Raw genomic sequence first — 21,307 nt, 5'->3', positions numbered from 1 at the left:
CCACACTTAGCCAGAAGGTGGCACAGTCTGCAATGTGTAATTATCTATAAATGATATTTTCACACATTCATTCATTATTATCACATTCAAGATAACTGACCCATTACACATAAATACAAGAGGGTCTGCCAAAGTAATGTACTACTCCTATATTGCTATATGGATATAAATAAAAGTGGGCATCATCAGCTGCTCCTATGTGGTCATTGTGTGTCATCTGATATTGATGGAGCACATTATATCATCTGCTAAGAATTCCAATCAATCAGCTTTCTGCCTGTTGTTACAAAGCTCATCACTGCTTAACTTGGGAGCACATATCATATTCACGAGTGACATGGTGGCAATCTCTGTAAGACATTTAGAGATGATGCAGTCTCATGTGGAAACTTAATTTTAGTATCACAAGACTGAACAGGGCGATACATGTCAATAGCAATGGAGTGTGATCTATATTCTCATAAAGATAGTAACAGCAAATTATTGAGTATGAAAGAGATTCTTATGCCATATTGTCAATGTGTTCATTAAAATGGCTGCTAGTTATTACAAAGATGTGGTTTTGGTCCTCTGGGGTCTATTCATTTGCCTTTGGGGCTCTGTATTATTGGAGCTTACTATCTGGGTGGTTCTCCGAGTTTGCGGTTTTAGGACATCCCTCAAATCTTATTTCAGCTTGCTGCCAGTAATTTATTAATGATTATGATTTACACAGCCAATTTATTTATATATTAGTCTACAATTTACTCCTTAATATGTGTTCTATTTTACAATTACTCTTACTCTTAGAGAAAGTATTATATTATGGCTCTGATTTATTGCTTTTTATTAATTTTAGATTATATGCATTACAGACTTGAGAATGAGGTAGAATAAGTTGGCATGGCAGTGCAGGGGATTTACATATTCTGACATGGATTACTTTGTGGATAGTATCCATTTAAGCCAATGTTTGCAAAAATCCAGGATTGTAATTCGCAGCAGTAAAAGTGATTTGATATAGCAAGTCACTAGTGATTTGTTAGATGTGGCAGTGAGTCTGCAGCTGTACTTCATGGTTATGTTAGCATAGTGTGCTTGTGGATTCCATAAAAAATACAGATCTTATCATGCAGTATACATACAGCTATATTATGTTTCAGTGTAAAGATTTTCCAACCCCCACTTGCACGAAGCACGCAGACACACACACACACACACACACACACACACACACACACACACACACAAACACAGACACACACACACACACGCACACATTTTCTGGCATGTTAGGATTTTTGAATAATTAATTTTTTGTGTTTACAGATTTGCATTTCTTTAGTTCAACTAGTGCATCCCAGGTCTGGACATTGGATGTCTGAACTCATTACAGATAACAGTATAACATGCATGCATGTCTAAAGACAGATACTGGTGAAAAGCATATCCAGAAGAGCCCATCATAGAGTAACAGATAATATTTGACAACAGTAGAAAGGCAGAGTACCCTTCTAACCATGATTTCTAGAACTAATGCGGTATTTCCAGACAATGACAGGTGTTAACACAGTGATATACACAAACACGCGCACACACACACACACACACACACACACACACACACACACACACAAACACACACATACACACTAGCACATGAAGGATTATAATACATCTATTTCATATGCTGAAACTGTGCTTTGAAATATCCAGTGGTGAAATAAAAAGCTTGTGAAGCTAGGTATATATTCCTGTTTTTTGCGTTATTTCTGCACATAACACTTATATTAGTCACAGAATAGGTAACAAGAAACTGACAGCGGTTCTGGTGAGTTTTGCTTATGAAGGAAATGAGGAAGTGAATGAAGCAACCCAGCAACAGGAAAACCCCAAGGAGTTAAAACAGATGGGAAAAAAGTAGCACAGCTGAAAAAGAAGGTAAGATCATTGCACAAGCCTTCTTGTGAAGAAGCATGTAGTTACATCTCAAAAATACACCAGCACAGAGGTGCAGAATAATGAGACAAACATAAACAACATCATGCACAGTATAATAAGGGAACTTAAAAATCATTATTGGTAGGCTGAAGAGGGTGGCATATATACCCCAGTATGTTCCAGCTTTGATTTAAGTAATTTATGGACTTTTTTCATTGTCCCACTGATAAGTTATAGAGGCAGGTTGTTCAGTACAGAGCAGAAGTCATCTGCAATACATGCTGTCAGGTGTATAACTAAGGCTCAGTGTCACATAGCATTTGTGTACCGTTTTTATTGTCACACATTCCATTATGGCTGACATGTGCTGCTTGATTCCCACTAAGCAGTGCTAGTATCACAATATTACACAATATTGTACTCCAGAGAAATACAACACAGTATTACTGTGATTTACTACTGCAACTGGTGATACTGATACATCTGCGCTTGTTTCCCATCTTTGCTGTAACTAACCTACTGGGAAGCACTAGAAAGCCTTAAACTGATAAAAGCCTTCTAGCTTGGAAGAGAGACTTTGGAGTGATTAAGTATCAATTTTCTGTACTTTCTTGCTGTACTTAGCTGTTTTCTGCCTAAACACCGATTTAAAAGCATTTATTGTGATTTAAAAGCTTGTTTTTTTCACATATTATACTTATTTGACTGCCTGCACTTTTAAAAAGTCGTTTTTTTGTTTAAATAATTTGTTTAACTGTTGTAGGCTACACACTAAAGTGTGATAGCCTTTTCTAATCGTTTGTAGTCATTTAAAGCTGTTTTAAGTGGGTTTTTTTACTGTTTTTGCCTTATCTTTTTAGAAAAAAAAAAAAATAAAAATAATTCCTTGTTTCCTGCCTTTCTAAGCTAGTATAGCCCAGTTTTTAGGCTAGTGCTGAATTCAGGGCTGTGTTACAAGTTTCTGAGTTGCCCGTACCTTACTTTGATAGAAGGAAGTTTCTCTGTTCACCTGTGAGAGAGGGGAGCTTTGAGTAGCGTATCTGTCCCTGGAGGAGTGATTCCAGCCCAGAAGTTAGTAGTTTATTGGCCATTTTGGGCTAATTTCTATCTGTTTCATTTCCCTGCTATAAAAACCTCATTTGCATGGTTTTGTGCACCGGGCAGCGCCGGTTAGCTATGGTTAAATTATTCCCGGCTCCACTAAGTGTCCTCTTCAGTTTTTCCCTTGAAACTAGTCTAACTCTCAACCTAAGCACTCAAAAAACATCCTACAGCCCAGCACTTGCTCAGCAAGCATTAATATACTCTGACACTTGATTGCCCAGCAGGGCAAGGCTCTTTATTCACCCCTCACCAACCAAGCAACTAAGCAGCTCACCCTACTATTCAGGCATGACCAAAGGGCAATTTCAGGTGTACTCTCCAGTCCAGCTGGTGAATCTGGGTATCCTGAGGCAATGTTACAACTGCCTCATGTACACAGACAACTCTCTCCTCCTACCATAAAACACTAACATATGTGAAAGATGCAATTATACAGCCAAAATGGAGGCTAAGCTGTCTCTACCCAAGACTGGAAAAGACGGTCAAGAGGAAAAGGTTAACATTTGCACCACACCTCCAGCCACACATAGACCTACTAAACCAACACTAGCAAAAAATACACATAAATACACAAAATCATACTCGGAGGCTCAAAATAAAAACCTGCAAAAGCATCAGAGACCTCCAAAGCAGACACCGAAACAACCTGCACTTCCCGTCACAAACCAGATAACGCATAAAACACAAAATCAGTGTGCCGCACAATCACAGCCCTTAAGGTGAAATAGCATACCTAACACACTAGTAACAGGTGACTCTATAGTCAGGCACACTGACGTCCCACTCACTAGACTGGACAAGTAGAAAGTTACTGTTAGCTGCATGTCGGGAGCTAGAATCTGCCTCATAACACAAGTACTCAGGTCACTCCAGAACAAGTACAAATATGACTCTGTCATTGTTTATGTTGGTGTGAATGACATGAGATGTGCCTCCCTGGACTACATGAAAAGAGACATGGAAGAGCTCTCTGATCATGAAGCCCAGGCTGGTATGACCCTGATCCTGAGTAGCATCCTGCCCTCACCAAGAATGATACCTCAGTATAAAGAAAAAATTATCAATTTCAACAATTGGCTAAGCTTCTGGTGTCATTCAAAGGGGATCCAGTGTCTGTCAGGCTGGGATGACATGCTGGACAAGCCGCATTGCTTCACATGAGACAGCTTGCATCTGTCACCCCTAGGCTTTTGAATACTGGCCAAGGCTCTTGCTGGCCCCATAGTGTCTTTTTTAGGCAAGGCTCAGAAGTCAAACCCACCTCTGTAAACAGCACAATTAACAAAAAAATTAGGGTTATGCTACTCAACGCCAGGAGTTTAAATCTCAAAATGCATGCACATGAAGCACTCCTCAGTATGGAGAACATCGACATCTGTGCAGTAACTGAAACCTGGTTCAAGGCTCCAGAGAGCACCCCAGCACTACCAGGCTACAACTCATACCACACGTTTCAGCCACAGAACATGGACCGAAACACAAAAGGAGGGGGTGTATCCATATTCATCAAGGATACCTACCCCTCCAGATTAGTGGCGCAGCATGATACCTCTGAGATCATCTATGTGCAATTAACATCGGGCAAATCTGCAATGCAAATTGTGGCCTGCTACAGATCACCCTCCATGACCCAGGACCCCCACTCAACCTTTCTGGAGACACTGGAAAACATGAAGGTCCTACCAAACACCCTGATATTGGGCGATTTCAATTACCCTACCATTAACTGGGAAAACTACTCGAGTACAAATTCCCAGGCCCAGTGCTTCCTGGAATTCATCAACTAAAACTCCCTGGATCAGCTGGTAAACTCCCCTACCAGAGGTGAAAACATATTGGACCTGGTCATCACCAACATGGGCGACAGGTGTTCCACACTGGAGGTCAACCCGTCACTGGTTAGATCAGACCATAAACTAATCACTCTGGATGTCCACACCCCACCACCACCCCCAACTAAGGAAACCATAGTAAAAAAACTTTTCTAAAGCAAACTTCACCTTACTTACCACAAAGGTGGTAAGTTTCACAGCCCCCATGCTAAAGGATAACGCTGTCCAAGATGCAGAAACCTTCGCAAATGCACTCTATGAGCACCTACAAGGATGCATGGATCATGCCATCCCTAGCAAAACCAAGACTCACTCCTCTAAGAGAAGGAAACTAGTCTGGTGGACCCCTGTCATAAACAGACTATACAGTAGAAGGAGGAAACTAGTTCAGAAAGAAAGCAAATCCCAAGAAGGAAAGACATCCCTGATCATTATCAGTAAGAAACTAAGGTCCCTCATAAAATCATCCAAGGCTAACTTCAAAAGAAAAATAGCCAAGAATTCAAAAGATAACCACAAAGCCTTCTTTAGCTGTGTTAAGAATCTAAATGGCAACTCGCAGATATGCACTGAACTAGTGCAAAATAGCACAAAATATACTGAACCTACTGATATTGCCAACATCCTGGCAGATAGAGTCAGTGCAAACTTCACTCCCCTCTCACCCCCAAAAGGGCCCATAACAATACTGGAAAAGTGTAGTGTCCCAGAAATCACAGACGCACAGGTGAAAACAGCCCTTTCAAAAGCCAAAAACACAGCGTCAATGGAGCCAGATGGTGTCCCAGGCTGTGTCTTGCACAAACTACAGAACAAAATAACCCCCCACCTAAACACGCTATTAAACCTCAGCCTCTCCACAGGCTACATGCCCATAGAATGGCACACAGCAATGGTTATTCCTCTCCACAAAGGAGGGGCCACAACTGACCCTGGTAACTATTGCCCCATAAGCCTGACTAGGCTGGTCTGCAAGGCTACGGAGCGCATCATCATGGAACTCATTAACAAAGACATTGAGAACCTCTAAACACTTGACCTGACCCAGTTCAGCTTTGTTAAGTGCAGATCATGCCTCCTAAACCTGGTTGACTTCTTCAAAACAGTCAACAAGACCATAGATGAGGGAAAGGTGGTTCACACAGCCTACCTTGACCTTGCCAAGGCTTTCGACACCATTCCCTACTCGGGTATTACAGAAAAACTCACCAGCCTGAACATAAACCCCTACGTCACATAATGGGTTGCCAACTGGCTTACAGACAGAACTCACACGGTAAGAATAGTGGGCTCCAGGTCCAACTCTAAACCAGTCACAAGTGGTGTCCCACAAGGATCGGCCCTGGGAACCCTACTGTTCAGCATATACTTTTCAGAAGTACAGGCAAACACAGGTGATTATGGCTAACCAAGTTTGCTGATTACTGCAAACTGGGAGCCATAATTGACTCTCCGGCTGACACAGACATCCTCCAAAAGGGCCTTACTGAGATGGACACCTGGTGTCAAAGTCATGGCCTCAAGCTAAATGCCAAAAAATGCATAGTCATCCCATTTGGGAAAAACAAAACACCCACGAATTACCACATAGGTGGCAGCCCCCTTACTACAGAAGAGGTAATAAGAGATCTGGGGACCCAAGTAGATAGTAATCTCTCCTCTGACAATCATATTGCCAAAGTAGTTAGGAAATCCTTCTATGTGGCCCATCTAATTACTAAAGGGTTTGCATCTAGAAATAAAGAGGTTATATTGCCCCTCTACTCATCACGCATCAGACCCATCATAGAGTACAATGCCCCATTTGGGATGTACCTCACAAGACATTTTCAATAACTGGAAAGACCACAAAAGTACCTCACCAAGAGGATTACTGGACTTAAACATATGTCCTATGCAGCCTGACTGAAAAAACTCTGGCTGTACTCAGTGGAATATCGCTTACTCAGAGGTGATCTCTGCCTGACTTACAAAGCCATGTCTAACTCAGAATTAATGGACATGCTCCACCTAAAGAAATCCAAGTCACTACGAGCCACACGCTCTAGTGAGCCAAACCTCACCACAACAATAAATAGAACATGCTGGAGGGATAGATTCCTGTCACAGAGACTCCCCCTGCTTTGGAACAAAATTCCAAACTACATTAGGCAGAGCCCCTCACTAACACTTTTCAAGAGAAACCTTGATGAGTGGATGGGTAACAGAAAATACACCCCTGGGATCACTTCATTGGCTCTGTTTGACAGAGGATCAGTTAATTAATCAATGGGGTGGCAAAAACCGACACACTCTGGCTAGGCTTATAAATGCCCTCGGACAGATAGCCTAGTACCTACCTATGAACCTATGAACATTTCCCCAAATTAAAGAAAAAGAAGTGTACCCATTGAATGCCATTAATACAGATGTGCACCAAACTGAGGTATTCTAAAGAGACCAGTACAGCAACCATATTCACATATAGATGTTCATTGTCAAACGTGCAGCTACATTGAGGGGATATATATCTAAGAACTTTGAGTATACAAAGGGAAACACATCAAGGTTTATTTATTTTTATTATTTATTGCTTTTGTTGGCCGGATTTGTCTGACTAAGCAGAAGTCCCTTTTTAGCAAACACCCAGAGCAACTTTCTAAGTTTATAAGAGCAATATTTAAAATTTGTTCCTATTTTGGGGCATTTGTCCCCTCAACATTTTAGGCTTTGTCCAGATTTCTTGCACTAAGAGGTTGAGAGGTATAGACTACAAGCATATACATTTAAGCAGAAATATACAATACAAGATAACGCACAAGTATAGTGGATACAATAATATTATATTATATTATATTATATTATATTATATTATATTATATTATATTATATTATATTATATTATATCTAGACAGAGATAGAGATAGTGTATGTTTTTGATTGGCTTCCTGTACGCATAATGGAATTCCAGGAATACGTTTTTTTTGGGGGGGGTTAAGATTTAGTGTGACCCTGGAGTATTGTTTTGTCTGGGATTTAGAGAGATCAGAACAATGGGGAAATGTAAAGAGAAAGACCCCAGTATTGCAAATGTTTTCCCAGATGTTCATCTAGGTTAGAGCATATTATCAAATCTATTAATACTATTAAAATAATACTAATAATAGCTACCATTAAAAGGAATAATAGGTAGAGCATATAAAATAAAAATATATCATTAACTATAAGCATCAATCAGAGGAGGTTAGAAAGGACTGGGAAGAGATACAAGATAAGCAATTCACAAAGAAACAATGGTAGGATATATGCATGTCTCTCAAATATGCAACAAAATCTAGAAGATTTAGGACTTTTGCTTAAAAATGTTTACATAGATATTTTATACCCCAAGTAGACTCGGGAGAAATTTTCTTCAGGTAGATAGAAAATGTTGGAGATGTGATGGGGAAGAAAGAGAAAATTGGGAACATATTTTATGGGAGTGCAGTGAGTTGGCGGACTTTAAGGATTCCCTGCGCGGAGATGCTGGGTGGGCAGATTGGTGTGACAATGGAGATGATTTTTCTGAGCTATAATACAGACTCAGAATTGCCTAGACATGGTAAGGCCTTGCTCTCTCTAATTATAGTGGCTGCCTAAAAAGCAATTACTAGAAAATGGAAATCAAAATCTAAACCAACTATATTAGAAGTAGTGAGTATAGTAACAGAGATAAAACAACTGGAACTGAGATCTTTAGAAAAAGGTAGGTGCAAATTCCACATGAAAAAATGGGAATTGTGGAAACAATACATACATACAGGGGGAAAATGAGGTTTAAAAGAAAGCAGGACTTAAATGAGCTATGTAATGTTTGAAAATGATTGGGCAGATTATAAGTGATGTATAATGTTTGCAACTGGGAGTGTGTCCATATGGTTTGTGATGTAAAATGCTTGCAACTAGGATTGTGTCGGTGTGGTTTGTTTTCATTTATATAAATGTATGATTGCTTATGTCATGATGGTTTAATAAATATGGTTCTTGTTTAAAAAAAAGGGCAGGAATTGAATAATTTATGTAATGTTGCTTAGGTTATATGATATATAGCAATATATGTGAAGCATAATTTTTAATTTTAACTTGTTAATACGGTTTGATTGCTTTTATATAAATGAAAATGCGCCTGTGTCACAAGTGATAATTCAATAAAGGTGGTTAAAAATAATTTACTATTAATATATTTATTAAGAATTTATTTAATAGCTTCACTATTAATAAATATAGTTAGCAAATCCAGTGAGCTGCATTTTGATGAGCTGTTTAACTGCATTTTAAAGAGAAGGGAAATGCACATTACAGACTGCAAATCCAAGTCTTGTGCAGTCAGTAAATGTTACACTTAGGTTCATAGGTTCATAGGTTGGTACTAGGCTATCGTCCCTAAGGCCTATACAAGCCTAGCCACTGACTTGAAGCCTCTGCATTGTAGATGCTAACTTTTGTGCTGTAATTCCTTCCCCATGTTGAATTCAGATGTAGTCTTCAACACATCAGTCTACTTATAATTACATTCCTAATACAGGACCGTGTCACATGGTAGTAGCTGCACATCTGTGACTAATGGTGGAAACTTTCCATCTGATTACTCCAGCAGACAGCCATGCAACATTCATTCATATACTACCATTACTGTTTGAGTTGTGGGATGGACTACCCATCATCTTCACACTGTAGGCAATACCTTTTGCCATTGTATTATAAAAATGAAACAAGTGGCACCTTCTGTAATTATGTATTGCTGTGCTGGAGATAGAATAGTGGTATTGATGTGATCAATCATTAGGGCAGTGGCAACAGCCTGTGAGGAAACAGTCATTTGTGCAGCACTTTAGCAGCAGTAAAACCATCAGCAGTCATGGTAACCTGCACATCATACAGCTAACCTGCAGTGCTGCAGGCCATCATGCAAACATGACAATGTCACTCACTGTAAACCCTGTACATGTGTATACAGCCAACATTGCTAAGCTGCTGTTGTCTTTTCTTGAATACTAGGTGATGTACAAGTATTACTTCTTTCCTCATTTATACAATAATCACTATACCCTTTTCCAGAGATACAACATGATGACAGTACTTCTCTGAGTGGCATCCATTACATATAAAAAGCTACAGATGCTGTCACACTCTTTCCAACAGTGCAAAATAAGACTTAAATAGGTATGCTACCCCTGTGCATGTCATCAATCAGCAGGAAAAGATGTGCATGGACTTGTATCAGTGCTGCATGAGCAGTGGCAGACTTGTGACATACAGTGGCAAGGCATTACGTTTTTTGAATATTGTGGGACATGCACAGACAGTAGCATCACACACATACACACACACACACACACACACACACACACACACACACACACACACACACACACACACACACACACACACACACACACACACACATGCACACACCCTGAAGAGGCAACAGACAAATTCTGTGCAAAAAAAGTGACAGCTTGGTAAACAAAAAGTATTGTTCTTCTAATGCATATGTAAAGTATGATGCATACATGAAACATGCCATTGTAACAGTATATGGCTACTGCAACTGGCCATGGGCTGGTTAGAGCAGCATGCCAACTATTTTGGTATGCTGGTTGCAGTGACATAGCACAATAAGAACTGCTCATCCAGACATCCATTCTTAACTGCAGATGTGTTTATGTCAGAACTCTGATTTCTGCTGCAGTGTTGCTTACACAAATAGTTTAACATGGAATGATACAACAATCAAAAGCATGTATTTGGAATATTGAAGAACATTATTTATTCTGTGCTATTTTCACATTGTTTGTATATTATATTTCTTGTAACTGCCTGGGTGGTTTATTCCTATTTTTTTTTTCATTCCAGATTTTGTAGGGTCTCAGTAAAGCTACAGATTATGACTGATATGTAGGTAGCAGATCGACAGCTGACTGTAATTGTGAGTACATTCATTAAGTCCTCAGATGAACTGCAACAATCCTGTCCTTAGGATCATTGTGAATGGGTAGGTATTAATCCTATATACTGTTGTACTGTCCCTATACACTGCACATGCACATATAGCATGCCTGCTGTGTCTGGGCTGCATAGCTACATAGTACAGGTTATTTGCATTCCACTATATATGCCCTTCCACGTCATTATAATAGTGCCTTAACATATTTTACAGGCACTCACATATTGCATGCATATGGCTCCATCATGACTGATTGTTTGGTGCTATTCATGCACACAGTATTGGACCAGTAACCATGCACAGTCTGTCATGATGTCATATTCTGTTGCCTACACTGCAAATGCCTGCAGCAGAAGGCAGTATGATGAGCTTAGCACTGTATGCTCCCATATCCTGCATATCACACTGCCATATAGGGATGGTGCCATTGTGTATCTCTGCCCGTAGTCATCATTCCTTCAATGTTCTGTTTAAATTAACCAGTGCAGCTAGGACAAATGACTCATCTGTTCCCTGAGGGTACTAAATCCCCTGATTCTCTGCAGGATGGAGGCTGCGGTGGCACAGATGGTCTTCTGCTGACAAATGCCATGCCGAATAAGGACACTCAAGCCAATGCAGCTGCACACCTTGACAGTGTAGTACATGCCCTCATGTCCGTGGACTACCTGCCTGTGCCTTATTAATTAATTTGTTGGGACACTCTCCCTTGCTAAAGAGACTCAGTTTGCTCCCCAGAGTGTTCCCCCTTCTTCACTGACCAGACAGGGGATTACTCCTCCCAAAAGAGAAGACGTCCATGGACTACCTGTCTGTGCCTTATTAATGAATTTGTTGGGACACTTTCCATTGCTAAAGAGACTCAGTGTATGTAACCTCTTAAATATTTTGTCTCTAGCATCTTCCTAACCTTGAGCAGCATTCTACCCCAGTGCGCGTGAAAGTAGCCTAACACTGGTCACTGCACAAACCCTCCATCCTTAGTTCCCAGTCCTTCTCCCTTTTTAGCTCTATCTACTCTCTGTAGCCTAACTTCTATGAAGAACCTTTTCCTCTCTGAGTGCACCTCCCTCCTTTTACCACTAGGTGGCAACATATTCCTGCTAAAAGGAACTGCAATATTTCCCTTTCCCCTGCTCTACTTACTTTCTGCCTAAAAGTGCCCCTGCCCTACACTCACAGATTTAGGTACTTACATACTTACTTCCAGAGAGTTCTTCACTTACCAAACTTAACATCCTTGCTTTTAACTGTAAACCAAAGTTTAAAACACTTACCTGCATCCTGCAGTAATTCTCCTTATCCAGCCTTAGGTCACTGATTGTTTTTTCGGCCCTTTTCCAGCCTCTCTGGCTCTTCCCGCTCCGTTCGCCTGCGGGCTCACTCTGCTCCCCTACTCTGCCCCCAAATTCCACCCGCCCCCAGTACCTGTACATCTATCCCCCCATCCGTTCCTCCCCTCCTCCAACCAATCCTAACTCTCCTGTCCCCTCCCCTTCCTGTTTCTAACCACGTCCCCCATTACCAACACCCCATCACCTCTCTTTTCTACTTTCCTCTAACTGACCACTACTACCATGCTCTCCCTTCCTCCCAAGATCCTTCTCATTTCTTCCTTCCTTTTCCTTCTAATATCTCTATACCAAATCACTTGCTATACTCATGTCCAGTTACTCCCCCCTCCTCTTACTCCCCAACACCACCTTACCTCCCATTACCACAACATCTCAGCTTCTTTAGTTCCCTCCTACCCAATCCTCCTCCTCAAAGTAAAGCTTTTTACAAGCTCAGATGAAAACCTTAAATATAAGCCACACATCTACCAGCCTCCTCCATCTAAATACAAAACTAATAAACACCTCCTCCATCCCACATTCATTCACTTGGCTGGAGATATTCACCCCAACCCAGGTCCTACTTTCCATCCTACAAATCTCCCTAGCACCAACAAGAAATCCACTAACAAAACCTCAAATTACTCACCATCAATGCCCAAAGCTTACAAAATAAACTATCACTCTTCCATGCCTGGCTCAACCATAACTCTTCTGATATAGCAGCTATCACTGAAACCTGGCTAAAACCTCACATTAATGACTCTGAGTTCCTTCCCCCAGGATTCCATTCTTTCCGATCTGACCGACCTAATAGAAGAGGTGGTGGTGTTGCTCTAATCTACTCCAACCTCTTGTCCATTACTCCCTACCCTAACCCTATTCCTTCATTCAATAATACTGAACTAGTAATTGGCTTACTAAAAATGAACAACCATAAAAGTATCTGCATCATTTGTCTCTATATCCCTCCAGGCAACAATACCAATACATTAGAAGACATCCTCTCCTGGACTTCCTCCAGTATTAAGCTAGAAACCTTCATTTTGGGCGATGTAAATATTGATTGGGGAAAAATCTCTAACCCAAATCCCACAATAACTATCAGCCTATTTAACTTCTCCCAACTTATTAACTCCATTACCAGACCTAACAAAGCTAATCCCCCTGGCTCCATACTTGACTGGATTCTAGTATCTCATCCAAACAAAGTTATAAAATCTGGTATCACTCCTGATCCTTTAGGAGACCACCACCCTGCCTACTCCATTCGAGCTACTCCCAGCTCCCCACACTCTCACCACTACACTCACACCGAAACCTCTCTAACTTCAACCCTACTTCTTTCTCTGACTCTCTTAAACTCACCAACTGGAACCCTCTAAAAATATTACCATTAGACGAAGCCGTCAACTATTTTAATTCGACATTCTTAACAGTCCTTAACTCTCTAGCTCCAACAAGAGCAAAAAGAGTTAAAGCAAATACCTCCCCTTGGCTCACCAAAGACACAAAAAAGATAATGCTCCAAAGGGATAAAACCTGGAAGTCCTACTTTAAACACAAGCAACCCAAAATATTCCTCAAGTATAAGCAGGTAAGAAACCTAACCAAGAAACAAGTCATTAAAGATAAAAAGTCTTACTACATCAAACTTCAAGAAAACCATGCTAGAAACCCCAAACAATTCTGGAATTCCATCAATTCCCTCCTCAGACCTGGTACTAAAAACAACCCCTTTCCAGATACCAGCAAATCTGACCTTGAAATAGCCTCACTATTTAATTCCTTCTTCACCTATTCCATTGCTGAGCTAACCAAGACATTTACTAACAATCACCTCCCCCCCTGCTCAATCTTCCATAACCTGCTCTTCCCCCCTCTTTCAAACTCAAACCAGTATCTACTGACCAAATAAAGAAACTTCTATATAAACTAAAGCCCTGCTCCAATGCCCCTGATAACATTCCATCCTCCTTCCTAAAAATAGCTTCTGACTCTATTGCTCTACCTATCAGCATCCTAATTAATAGGTCATTACTTGAATCCTACATACCTAAACTATGGCGTACCGCTTACATTCTACCTCTCCACAAAGGCGGCAAAAATTGTACTATCTCAAATTTCCGCCTTATAGCCATTCTCTCCCCTATCTCCAAAATCCTAGAAAAATGTATCCACCTGCAACTCCTGCCATTCCTTACCAAGCACCAACTTCTCTCTCCTACCCAACACGGCTTCCACCCAGGACACAGTACTAACACCGCCCTTCTCTCCTTCTTGCACTCTGTCAATTCAGCTCGTGACTCTGGTAATATAGTATCCACTGTTCTACTAGATTTATCCAAAGCTTTTGACACCATCTCTCACACCCACCTTCTAAATCACCTCTCTAATCTCAACCTTTGCCCAAAGACTCTTTCCTGGTTCTCCAGCTACCTTTCAAACAGATCCCAAGCTGTGAGATAGGGCCAAGCAAGCCACCTCAACTTTTCTTCCTACCCCTACCAGAGTACCTCAAGGTTCCATACTCGGCCCATTACTATTCAATATATTTATTAATGACTTCCACAAAGCCATCCCTAACACCAAACGTGTGCAATATGCTGATGATTCCACATTGATCTGCTCTGCCTCTAACCTAACAGACCTCCAAGCCCTAACTCGAAGTGCCTTCTCAACCACTGAAAACTGGATGCTACAAAATCATCTCTCCCTAAATGCTAACAAAACTAAGATCCTCCTTTTCTCCCCCTCTAAATCCTCCTCCCTTGACAAAAACTAATTTCGAATTACCAGCCTTAGTAACTCCTCTATCAAGATTGTACCCTCCACCAAACTTCTCGGTGTTACAATCGATGATCAACTAAAATTTAAAACCCATATCCAGCTAAACATCAAAAAAACACACATAAAACTAGGTTTATTGTATCGAAACAACCACTTTCTCTCTCCTCATTCCAGACAAACCCTTGCCTCTACCTACCTCCTTCCCTCCCTCTTGTACGGAGCCCCCCTGCTCACTAATCTTTCATCCACACTTACCGCCAAATTGGAACTATGCTACAAAAAAATCGCTAGATTTGCCACAAACGCCAAATCCTCTTCTCATCACTGCTCCTCCCTTCACTCTCTTAACTGGCCTGAACTTCCCAATCAACTTAACCTCCTCCAAATCATCACAGCCTTCAAACTATTGCCACACCCTTCTAACTGCCCTGCTCTTTCTAATATTCTACAAGCTTATACCCCCCTTAGACGACTTAGATCTTCTCAACAAAACCTGATCGCAGTTCAAAAACCCCAGCGCCCTGCAGGTCAGCTTCTCTTATCCTTTACCCTAGCTAAAAAATGGAATGCCCTGCTCTCATCACTAAGGACATGTACCAACCTTAATAACTTCAAAACCCAACTTCATTCCTACCTCTATCTAAACAGAATTTGCAACTGCACTCTTCAGCCTACAACTCATAAACTATCTTCTCCCTTTACTCCAGGCTGACCTCCTCCTATTCACCTTCCTATTCCTTTCTAAAATTATTTAGCTTAGGGATCAAAACAGTAAAACTTGTATTTTCATTATGTAAGACTTTTTCCTCCTTAACAATAATTGAAATTGTTAGTGTTTATTCTTTTGTAACTACCTGTTATCTGTAATACATACTGTCTATGACTTTGCATGTTAATTGAAACTGTTTTGTAATCAAAATATTTGAACTGTTGTATTTCCTTGTTGGAGCTTTTCTCCCCGGGCCTCCACTGAAAATGGGCCCCCAAGCCCAGTGGACCTCCCCGGTAATCAAACTGAAATAAATAAATAAATAAATAAATGTTGCTTCCATTTTTGTATCAAAAATATTCATGTAAATCAGTCATTATCACAAGTCAAAGTCATAGAACTGCAAGTCCTGATGGCCTAAAAAATAGCCTATACTTCAAGTGAAATAACATCAAATGTTCCAAGTCACTATTACCTGACTGAAACATTTTTTGCAGGGAAGCTTTGCCCTTTACCCCTGCTTCGTACATATACTAGCTCTGACATTGCTATCACCCTGGAGCAGGGGAATATTCCAAGACACTGCAACCTCAGTCTTGGCTTATATTACTCCACATTCACACATATATTATATATTATTTATTACTTATTGATTTACTCACTTTTATTTACTTGAAAAGTAAGTTGCAGTAAGATATCCATTTTCAGAGGAGGCCAGGAAGAAAAGTCCCAGACTCCTTGCAATAATGTAACATAGTATAAAGTAGATACAAGTTAACATCAGAAAAGATCAAAACATGCAGTTCAAACAATTGAAATACATTGCAGACTTTATGTAGAAAACAAAGATATAAGTTTTACATCAGCAGGTTAAATGCTTCACCAAGAGAATGATAGTAGTTTTGCCATTCAGACAATCATAATTACGGTCCTTGAAATTTCAGTAGGCAGCCATCTAACTACATATCCTCTGCCTGCCTGACCCACACATCCTCCTATATCTGGATCAGGAGCTTTTCTCACTAAGCCGCCACTGAAAAGGGGTCTCTGCCCAGTCAGACTATCCAGGCAAACAATGAAATAAATCATTTCAAACCTCTATATCCTTTTGCAATGTCACTTCTATCCATTGCCGTTCCTCACATCCATATGTACACCCAATCAACCGTTCTAATGACTGACTTTATTTCCTAATCTGAAATATTTACACATCTACCTTTACCTTACAATTATGTGTGCATGTCAAATAAAAAAGGATGTTTTAATGGATTAAAAGTCATTCATACAAACTAAACTGCAAATAAAAATGGCAAAACAATATCAGACAAATTACAGCAATGTTAATTACTGCCACCTTCATCTTGTGCTTAAAGAAAACTTTATCAGATTAAAATTAAAACCCAGTTAAGGAAAGTGTAGTTAAAACAATTGCATGACATAATACTTTGAATCAAATACAGCATCAGCTATAGAAAACCATTTACTACAAAAATATATTAAACCATTAATGTCAGTGTTTCAACACACATTTGTTTTGTCAGTTATATACTGCTGTAACTATTATTTAAAAGTTCATCAGCTTGTTTATAACTTCATATGGGATATAGAGAAGGCACCTCTGTGGTGGCAAACTGGGGTGGTGGTCCACATTTCCCAGTTACATGGGATTGTGTTCTTCAGCTTCCTAGGAATGTCTACCCCAGGGCACTAGAAAGGTGACAATCCAACAGCTGAGCTAAGCTTCTGATTCAGGAGGCTCAATATTGAATTAACTGACTGTGGAACAATGGGTCAGTTCTTGCACACAAACCGGAAGCTAACTGGAGTCCTCCATTGTAGCAATATGTAGTTTATTGACCTGGAGAAGGCATATAAACACATACTTTGAAATTCCTTTTAGTAGTTGCCACAACAGCATGGTCCTAGAGCCAAAGTTACATGTTATTCAGTCCTTTTATTTACACTCATCACTAAGATGAATACATTTATGGTTAGAATAGGACTTATCAAGTGTGTGTCTTCTTGTAACTTTTGTTCATGACTTTCATACATAAGATATCAAGAAGCAGACAAAATTTAGAGAGTATCCAATCTGTGGAGTCATGGTAGCATATTTTTATTCTACAGGGGATATAATTTTCTGGACATGGGTTCATAAGAGGTTACTAGGCTGGCAGCCCTAGAGCCCTTACAAACCTAATCATATTTATCTCACGCTGGCCCAATTCCCAGTGGTTAGATGAGTGAAGTTTGCAGAGGTAAGTGTCTATGGCAGTTAATATAGACTTCCTCTGTCTAGGAGATATAGGGGCATCACCCCAGGGTGAATATGCAGTCACCCATCCATTGATCTAGGTTGCATTTGAAGAGGATCAGGGAGGTGCTCTGTTTCATGTGGTTTGGAAGCTTGTTCCAGAAATGTGGCAGTCTCTAAGAGATGTATCTATCTCTCTAGCATGATCTGTTCATGTCAAAGGCTAGGTTAAGATCCCTGGAGAGAGTAGCCCTCCTGCAGTTTGATTTGCGAATGTGTATCATTTTAATCAGGGCTGAGTCAAAGATTGTTCTGTAAGCCAGGCACAGGTCAACTCTTAGCAACCCATAGGAGACAGAATACAGTGACAGGGCTTTTAATCTTTCTTCGTAAGACTTATTTTGTGCACCCTGTAATTTCTTGTTGAGAAACCTCTGTAGTCTCTCCAATTGTTGCAGGTGTCTGGTGAGGTACATGCAAAAGGGAGCATTATACTCAATTACTGGTCTGATGAGGGCCAAGTATAATGGAATTAGAGCATCCTTAGATCTAGATGCGATGCCTCTACTTATAAGGTGTGTCACATAGAAGGATTTCCTTACTACTGTGGATATTTGGTTCAGATTGCTATTAAACTGCATACCTAGATCACATACCACTGGGTCTACACTTAGTGGGGTGCTGTCTATAATGTAATTAGCAGAGATGTCAGATTTCCCAAAGGGAATAATAATAATAATGCATTTTTTTTGCATTTAGCTTTAATCTGTGGCTTTGGCACCAATCATTTGTCTGCATTAACCCCTCTGCAGTACATTGACATCACTGGGGGAATCGATGTTTGCTCCCAATTTGCAATTGGCTGTGAACTTGGTCAGCCACAGGCCATCCAAGTTTGCCTGGACTTCTGAGAAATAAATTCTGAACATTAAGAGGCCCAGCACAGAACCCTGTGGTATACCACTGGTAACTGGTCTTTTGGTATTGGTGAAGTGACCCACTTTGACAGTATGTGCCTGGTCAGTGAGCCAGTTGGATACCCATCTGGTAATGTAGAGGTAAATTCCCAACTGGGAGAGTTTCTGGATAATATCTGAGTGGGAGATTGTTGACTAAGTTAAGACAGGCAGTATGCACTGTCTTTCCCTTGTCAGAGGCCTTGTTGACTTTCTTGAAGAAGTCAGCCATGTTTAACAGACATGATCTACCTTTAACGGAGGTGAACTGGGTTGGGTTCAGAGTTTGGAGATTACCTATTGCCATGTTCATAAGGTCTATCTCTCTTTTTAATTTCTCCAGGTCTTTTGGGTTTCTAATACCATGATGAGAATGGACCTCATTCCTAAGACAAAGTATGATTAAAGTTCATGACATTAGAATTGTTTCAGTCTTTGATTTTAGCCAGAAGTGTTCTTTGCAGCACCCACAACCTGCCTAGTGATGACTCCTTCTGCAATTTGTATGCAGTTACATGTATCGGTAACCTAGTTAAGTACAATTGTAAATTCTTTTTTATAAGACCCATTGCTCCTACTGCTATTAGAACTGTCTGGGTAGCCTTCTTTCACGCTGACCTCATTTTGGCCTGCAAATCCTGATATTTTATGACTTTATGTCTCTCTGTACATAAGACACTGTAATCACTGGGTATAGCAATTTCAATGATTAATACTACTTTTGTCTTCTTTTCATGGACTACTATATCTAGTTTTCTCACATCTATTTTTGAACTGTTGGTAATGGTTGATCCCACGTGAAATAAATGTCATTATTTTCTATGAAAATGCATTGTGGCTCATGTTTCCAGTCTTTAAGGTACATAATGATTCTTTCCATCACCTTGCAGATGTGGCTAGTCAAGCTTATGGGCCTATAATTCTCAGGGTTGGTTGATGGTTCCCCTTTGCTCAGAGGGATTATTGTTGCTGTCCTCCATCAAGGAAACATGATCTTTGGCATGTACCGGAACAGTTCACCAGAATGAAACTCAGGATCACTAAATCAGTGGTCATTCTGCTCCACAGAGATGGAGTAGATTGCCATTTGTAAGTATGAGAGCAGCAGTTATTCCCAAGTGGTGGGGTTTAAGTTTTTGTGCCTTGTTCATGACTCAGGTTTGAGGGACTATACACCTGAGCAGCAGATTGGTGCAGTGGTTACAGTACTTTAGGAGCTGTGTAGGACTGTGATGATGAAGGGAGTGCAGAGCCACAGAACAGACTTATCAGTGTGCTGGTCAGTCCTTGCCCTCTCATGACTTTGAAGTAAGATCATGAATGCGCTGGTGGCAATGAAGTTATTTCTCAGGGCTGATGAGTTATTTCTCCATGAGTAAGTGAGGAATTCAGCAAACCATAAGAAGGCAATGCTCCTCTGGGTTTAAAGGAGTCACTTGAGTTTATTTTTACACTTAGAGGAGATGACTGGGTGCTTTCTGAGGGAGACCGGTCGAGACATTGTCCTCTGGGCATATGGCAGATATGCAACATGCAGGAGAGATTATATGTCTCAACTTAGCTAGTAATACCTTGGAATCCTGCAGGACAAGCTGGGGCTGGATGCAAAGTCTTATTTGCACTGTCAGATTCCTCCTCAGCAGGACAAGCGGTTTAGTAAATGAGTGGATGGCTATAAATGCCATCTTCCCAGCTTTGTCTTTTCTATTCAGATAAATTGTATATACATGTAACTGCATTCTAGGATAAAACACTGCAAATCTTGTCTCCCTGTAGCCAGTACTTTTACTGAAATCAAGAGAAGAACAGCAAAGCTAAATAAATTTCAAGTGTTCTTATAAAGAAGTCTAGTATTTCCCAAAGATTTGACATAAGCTATAAATATCATCCCTCTGAGAAATTACAGCGATCTAATGCACTCACAACTAATCCTGTGAGTTTGTATGTCCCCAGTCTACAGTGTTCCAGTTGAAAGAGTGTTATATTGCATGATTTAAAAGTTACATGCACCTTGTGAGGTTATCCATTTGTAAACCTATCTTAAAAGACACTGATGACATTTCTCAAATGGACTCAGAGCAGTATGGCTTTATTAAGTGAAAATCGTGTTTATTTAACCTGGCAATATATTATTAGGTAACACTGGCACTGATGAATGACTGGCCACACCTACCACATATTTGGATCTTACAAAGGCATTTGACATCTTCATCCAAATAGGACATTCTAAACAGAGTATTTCAACTAAATATTCCCAGTTGAATAGTTCACTAGGAAAAAATAGTAGAGGGCTACAGAAGAAAAGACAAGAATAGCTGGTTACCTAACTAAACCTTCTGAAATGTCCAGTAGAGTACTTCAAGTATTGAGGATGGAGACAGTCTTATATGGTTCAATTTTTTGAATATAAACATCTGTGGAGAATTATGGATAGCAAGATACA

Source organism: Protopterus annectens, chromosome 1.part0 (genome assembly GCF_019279795.1).
Source record: "Protopterus annectens isolate FY-2018-M chromosome 1.part0, PAN1.0, whole genome shotgun sequence".
NCBI classification, from domain to species: Eukaryota; Metazoa; Chordata; order Ceratodontiformes; family Protopteridae; genus Protopterus; species Protopterus annectens.
The sequence above is the reverse complement of the archived record's forward strand: the minus strand, read 5'-3'. Positions refer to the sequence as shown.